A 7,254-nucleotide genomic window follows, 5' to 3' on the forward strand; every position below is an offset into this window, starting at 1 on the left:
AGACAACCAAGAAAAATTCCTTGGTCTTGCGCGAAGGAGAGAAGTGCACCATCTCTCCAAACCGACGACGTACCTGATCGGCCACTACAAGGGCCAGGGTTGAAATCCTAGTGTAGGAGCCCCTCCATGGCGTGGATCATTGGCTAGATCCATGGGGAGAGGTGGACTAGGTGGGATGGGGAGAGGAGGGGAGAGCAAGCCATGTGAGACTCCTTGGTGTTCTCCCTTTATTTTTCTCTTTTATAATGGCCCCATTGTCTTGGCTCCTCAGCAAGATGGTCCACAAGATGCCCAATGGGACCCATGGCCGCAGCCTCCTGTTCCTCAAATGCCAGCGGCTCTGGTTAACTTCCAATCGTGGCTTGCTGCTCAGGGTCTCCGTGTGCAGGATGGAATTCTTCCTGAAGACAATGTAACTGGCAGTCTGAATTCAGTCTGGTTTGACACTGCCTCTTCTGCAAGCACTCAGGGCTCTTCTCTTGGTTCCAACAGTCAAGTCAGCACTCTGTTTGTGGCCCCTCTTGTGATTCAAAATGTCATCAACGTCGATGTTGCAATTTCTGCTACAACTATGAATGTCAGTATCTCTGTTGAGGGAAATGAGCTGGCTACAGTGCTCACTTCAGACTTGATCTCGAGGAATGTTTTCACTGCCTACCTATCCAGGTCCATCTTGTCTGTGGTTGCTGCTTTTGGGCCTTGGAGCTCTGGCTATGGATTGCCTCCGTTGGAATTTCAGACAGCTCCTACTCGCTCTATCTTTCAGGTGGCAGATCAGTCAACCACTCACCTATTGTGTTTCTCTCCGCGTATACTGCGTGCCACACCAACCTCGGTGCAAATCAGTGAATTGTATCCAGAAGAAGAGCTTCTTGCCGATCTGCCCTCTGAAAATCATGGCGTTGTCCCAACTGTTCCTGCAGATATAACTGACATGAGCCTAGTGTCCTCCAATGATACTGTCGCTATTGATGCAGATCACACTTCTCTGAACTTTCTGCCGTCCGATATTGCTCCTTCGGATGCTCTGCCCAGCGTCGCGCCATCTGCTGTCTCCAGGGATGGGCCTCCTATGGTTTCCCATGGCCAGATGGAGAACGATTCTGACTTGGGCCTTGCCCAAGTCCTGTCTGACGCACCGGGACCTTCTGCAGCCCGTCCTCGCCGCTCGAAGCTCAAGGCTCCTGTGGTCACTACTGAAGTTAGACGCAGCACAAGATCGACGTGCTTTGATGGCTTCATAGTGCCACAAATTTTTGATGTGCGCCCTACTATCTCCAAAGTGAAGCCCAGGGTGATACCTTCTGCTGCCCCGAGCTCCAGCAGGGTGCTCATGGATCAGGTTCCTCCACCAACACCCATCCGCACCATGCAGGACATTGGCATCATCCGCTGCACTGTCCCGCCCCAGGAGCTCACTGATGCTGCTCTACTCGCCACTGAAGATCTGGCTACCATCCACAATAGCTCGACGAAAGGCTCCTCTTCGTCTTCAGCTTAAATTCGCGGTTACTTATGCCAATTTTGCGTAGCTGGAACGTGCTATGTTGGAATGTGCGCGGGTTAAATTCGGAGAAAAAAATTATTAGCGCTGTCAAACACGATTTCTGTTAGTGGCTGTGCCATCGTCTGTTTGCAGGAGACTAAAAAACCTGTCATCGATCTAGCGTTTATTAAAACTTGTTGTCCTAAATGTTTCAATAAATTTGCTTTTATTCCCTCTCACAGGGCTTCAGGTGGTTTACTCATAATTTGGAACAGCTCCGTGTTCTCTGGCTCGATAGTTGTTCAGGAAGATTTTGCTCTGGGTATTCAATTCACCAGCACCATATCTGCCCAAGCGTGGACACTTTTTAACATATATGGTCCTTGTACTGGGCCTGCTCGGGACACTTTCACTCAATGGCTCTATCACAGGGATATTCAGGCAAATGAAGATTGCTTATTTCTTGGGGATTTTAATTATATCAGAGGAATAGAAAATCGTAACAAGCCAGGGGTGATGTCAACGATATGTCCACTTTCAATGACATTATCCGCAAACATAACCCAGTTGAATTACCTATTAAGGGCAGGCTATACACTTGGAGTAACATGCAACACGATCCACTCCTCGAGCAACTCGACTGGTTTTTTACTTCGATGCACTCGACAAGTGTTTACCCTAATACCATGGTCAAACCTCTGTGTAAGCCTACATCTGACCACACACCTTGTGTTGTAACCATTGAGACAAAAATCCCTCGTGCCAAGTTATTTAGATTTGAATCATACTGGCTTCTGCACCCGGGCTTCATCGACGTGGTTAAAAGAGTTTGGGATAAGCCCATTGCGGTGATCAATGCAGCCACTGTTCTCTATCGTAAATTCAAACGTCTCTGACAGGAGCTCAAAGCTTGGAGCAAAGGCATCTCACGGCTATCGGTGGCTATTGAAAACACTAATAAAACCTTGGTAGAGCTGGATGAACTGGAAAATCAGCGGTCTCTCATACTACCAGAAAGCAATTTCCGCAAGATTATCAAAAAGCATCTCCTTCGGCTATTGGACTATCAGAAACAGTATTGGAAGGAACGATGCATGGTCCGATGGGTTAAGTTTAGTGATGAAAATACAAAGTTTTTCTAGGCAATGGCTACTGATAGATATCACAAAAATAACATTGCTAGTCTACAAACTCCGGATGGGTTAGTCATGGAGGATCACAATGGGAAGGAGGCCCTGCTTTTTCATGCATACTCAGACAGACTAGGCACCTCTAGTCCAACTCAGATGCATTTTGATCTTCCGTCTCTAATCCGACCCAATGCCAACTTGGATCACCTTACCCTTCCTTTCACGCATGAGGAAATTGACTTGGTAGTTAAAGAGATGCCAGGCGATAGGGCACCTGGTCCGGACGGTTTTAGTGGTCTCTTCCTTAAAGCATGTTGGCCAATCATCAAAAATGACTTCTACTTGCTGTGTGCTCAATTCCATGCAGGAACACTTAACCTCTAAAGCATTAATGATGGATTGATTACTCTAATCCCGAAGAATGGGTCCCCGTCCACAGTTAATGACTATAGGCCAATCACATTACTCAATTGCTTCTTTAAACTTATTACTAAGCTCCTGGCTAACCGCCTCCAGAAGGTCATTTTGAAAATTATTCATCGTAACCAATATGGATTCATACGTGGGAGATCTATACAAGATTGTCTTGCTTGGACATTTCAATACATTCACCAATGCCAAGCCTCCAAAAGACCGATTATTCTTCTCAAGTTGGATTTCGCCAAAGCTTTTGACACCATCGAACACGATCCCATGATCAACATTATGAGACATATGGGCTTTAATGATAGATGGATGTCCTAGATAAAGGCTATTTTTCCTCCGGCCGATCCTCAGTTCTCCTAAATGGTGTTCCGGGCAGACAGTTCCACTGCAAGCGGGGGGTCAGATAGGGCAATCCACTGTCTTCACTCATTTTTGTGCTGGCACCCGACCTCCTTCAATCAGCCATTAATGAAGCCTACAGAGAGGGGAAAATACAGCTTCCCTTTCCAGCCACCGGACAAATGGACTACCCTATTGTCCAATACGCCGATGATACACTCCTGCTTATGCCTGCCTGCCCTCAGCAAGCCCTGATCATTAAAGACATACTTACCCAATATGCACAGTCCATCGGCCTTAAAATCAACTTCCACAAGTCCACATTAATTCCCATAAACTTGGAAGCAGATCTTGCCGCACAACTTGCTGCTATCTTTGAGTGTACAATTGGTACCATGCCGTTCACCTATCTATGTCTGCCTCTGGGCACGTCCCGGCCTACCATTCATGACTTTATGCCCCTAGTCAGCATGGTTGAACGAAGTTTGTCGTCAACACTGTCCCTCATGTCCCATGCAGGCAAGTTGACTCTTCTCAACTCCACAGTTACATTGCTACTCATCTATGCCATGTGCATGTTACACTTCCCACCCAAGCTCACCGAACTTCTGGACAAAATTAGGCGTCGATGCCTATGGATCAAAAAGACCGAACAGGGTGATAAATGTAACTCTCTGGAGGTCTGGGACATGGTATCTAAACCTAAAAATAAGGGAGGTCTTGGTGTGCTTAATCTCCGTATACAGAATGAAGCATTGCTCTTGAAATTTCTGCATAAATTCTACAACAAGTTAGATATACCTTGGGTGCAACTCACATGGGACTCCTATTATACTCAAAAAATTCCACATGCCTCTGAACCAGTTGGCTCATTCTGGTGGAAGGACATACTCAAGCTCACTCCTCAGTTTCGAGGAGTTTCTCAAGTTAAAATTGTGTGTGGCACAACGGCTTTATTTTGGAAAGATATGTGGTCGGGGCAAATAATTCAAGACTTCCATCCTCGGGCTTTCTCTCACTCTCTGGATGAAGACATCTCGGTCAAAGACTTCCTAGGTATCACATCGCTGGGAGAAACGTTCCACCTGCCCTTGACCCCTCAAGCCCTTGCGGAGGTTAGAGAAATGCAAACAATTGCGGCTCAGCTACAGCCACCCACATCATCTACGGACATTTGGCACTATACATGGGGCAAGACCATCTACAAATCAACGGATTACTATAAGTTTTTCTTCAAGGACGTCCAAGTGCAATAGATATTCTGCTGGATTTGGAAATCAAAATGCACGATGAAGTTGAAGGTCTTTGCCTGGCTGCTCTTCCATGACAGGCCCAATACGAGGAATATGTTGAAAAGGAGGCACTATAACATAGGAGATGACCACAATTGCCTCTTATGTGGAACAAATATTGAGGAAACAGTGGAGCACATGATCTTCACGTGCTCTTTCAGTAAGGTCTGCTGGACCAAACTTGGGATTAACTGGGAGCCTTTCCATGGCCGAATGCAAGCTATTGAAACTCAAAGAAACAATCACCCCACCCCACTGTTCATGGAGAAATTCATTGTGGCAGCCTGTAGTATTTGGAAGGAGAGGAATAATAAACATTTTAGAGCAATAACACCTTCCTTCAATTCCTGGCTGGACAGATTTAAGAAAGATTTTGGGCTTCTTCAACATAGAGTCAAAGAGGAGCATAGGCTCTTCATGCTGAACCTTGTTCACTTCCTTTAGTGGTTTCCCTTTGTTTTGTTTTTTAGCTCACTTGTCACAAAGTTGGCAAGGTGTACCTCCATCTTCCCCCCACTCTCTCCCATGTAAATACTCATTGTACAGTCTGACTTTTTTATTAATATAGTAACACAGTAGGAGCCTTTACTACTGTTCCTGGTAAAAAAATCTCTCTTCTCCACCGTCCCCTTCCGCGCCCAGATTTTCCTCAAATCCCTAATTCGCCGCCAACCCTCAAATCGCCCCTCGTCTCGTTTCTTTCCCCACGGTTCCCCACCTCTGTGTCGGACGATGATGACAAAGATGACGATCGCGCTTCACCACCACACCGGAGCTACCTCATCTACTCCATCGTCCACCGCACCAGGTGGTCCACCGACAACGTCGGCCGCCGCAACCGACGTGCCTCATAGACACCGAGTTCCACCGCATCAGGTGTGCTTCACTGACACCGTCTCCCAGCTCACCGGGGCTACTTCACCGAGCACATCATCGCACCTCCGCCCCCCGAGGCCGTTGGGGCTTCACCAACGGTCTCGTCCACCGCATCGTAGCGCTCCGCTGCCACTCAAGATCTGCATCCGTGCGCGGCCATCCAACGCCAGCGCATCACCCTCAACGGCTCTGAAGTGACCCGCACTCTAGCTAGGCAAGCATGCCCAAACATCGTCCCGAACTAGGTATACACACATCACTCCCTTGTGCACTGTTCAGACGATGGTGGTATATCCTTTCACTGCTCTCTTAGCTTACACGCCTATGCAACTCTGACTTTAACTCTTATTTCTTCTGGAGATATCATCTGAAACAAGCAAATCCATTTTTTAGCGAAGCATGACGGCGCTACGGGATCTGGTACACATCCTGGACACTCGTATAACCTTGTAAGTATCTGTCCTCCAGTACAACATCAAGGTCGATTCCTCTTATTTGATCAACCATTCACCATGTCAAAAATGCAGAGGGGGATGCAAGGAGCACAAGGCCTGCACATCCAAGCAAGTGGTAACATGGACTTGTACATGGAACATCCCAAGCGCAAGCAGAGCTGCAGTGAGCCTGTACAACGAGCTAGCGTAAGTCCCTGCATTTCATTTAATTCGTATTGGCATTCGTGTATGATTTGTGTGCAGTGGATGATCCACGAATTCAAGTTACCAGGGGTGAACATTTAACTTAAAAAATACGAAGGCACTTGCACTCCGGAAATCAACATAACTTGAGAAATGTGAAGCTACATGCACTTTGAAAACCAGCTAATGATCCAATGTAGTTCAGATTATAAACACTAAATGATGCAAGCATGAAAAAACACAAAATGCAACATGGTGTACAAGGACTGCAAACATGGTCTGTACCTGCTTGAATTATTTGTTCTCTGGCTGAAAATATCGAAGTGTAATTGCACGTATAACCAGTGCGCAAACTGCATATCAATATATCTATCCTGCACAAGTGTGCCAATAGTTTCAAACAACATATTAGAAAAGTATTTATGCTATGTTGTCATGATATGGGGACTTTCTGGTAGATGGCCTCGATGTTTCCTCAAGCTATGAAAATGCACTATAATTTGCTTGTCATCAATGCCTGCAAATCTCTGTCTCTCTCAACGTAGTAGATCATCATTAGACACTAAATCCTTCAATGAGCTTGCAAAATGCTTGCATTAGATCCCTCATTAGACACTATATGTTCATCACCAGGAGCATGTAAAATGTTTGCATCAAATCCTTCATTAGCAGTCTGTTCATTAGACACTTCAGGCTCAAGAACAACATGAGCTTGTATGTTTGCACCGGAAACTTGATTAGATACATCAGATTCAGTCAGTTCAGTATTGATTGGGGGAGTTATAAAATAAGTAGAAATTGGTTTCATTTTCTCATAGATTCCCTACATACAAGTAGTTTTACAACACCGTCAGGTTTAACTATTGGCCAGAGATTGAAGAGTTGAATTAGATATAATCAGGGACATGATGTACCTGCTCGTTGTGCATGCTACTCTTGCAAGCTGCGACTGTCCGTTTGCGCAAGCTCGACGCCATGCCCATGCTGCCGCCACTGCCTCCCACATAGGCTACACCCAGGGTTGGATCTTCATCTTCTTGTCCTTCCGTTCGCTTGAAGCCCGGCGA

Source organism: Triticum aestivum, chromosome 4A (genome assembly GCF_018294505.1).
Source record: "Triticum aestivum cultivar Chinese Spring chromosome 4A, IWGSC CS RefSeq v2.1, whole genome shotgun sequence".
Classification (NCBI taxonomy): domain Eukaryota; kingdom Viridiplantae; phylum Streptophyta; class Magnoliopsida; order Poales; family Poaceae; genus Triticum; species Triticum aestivum.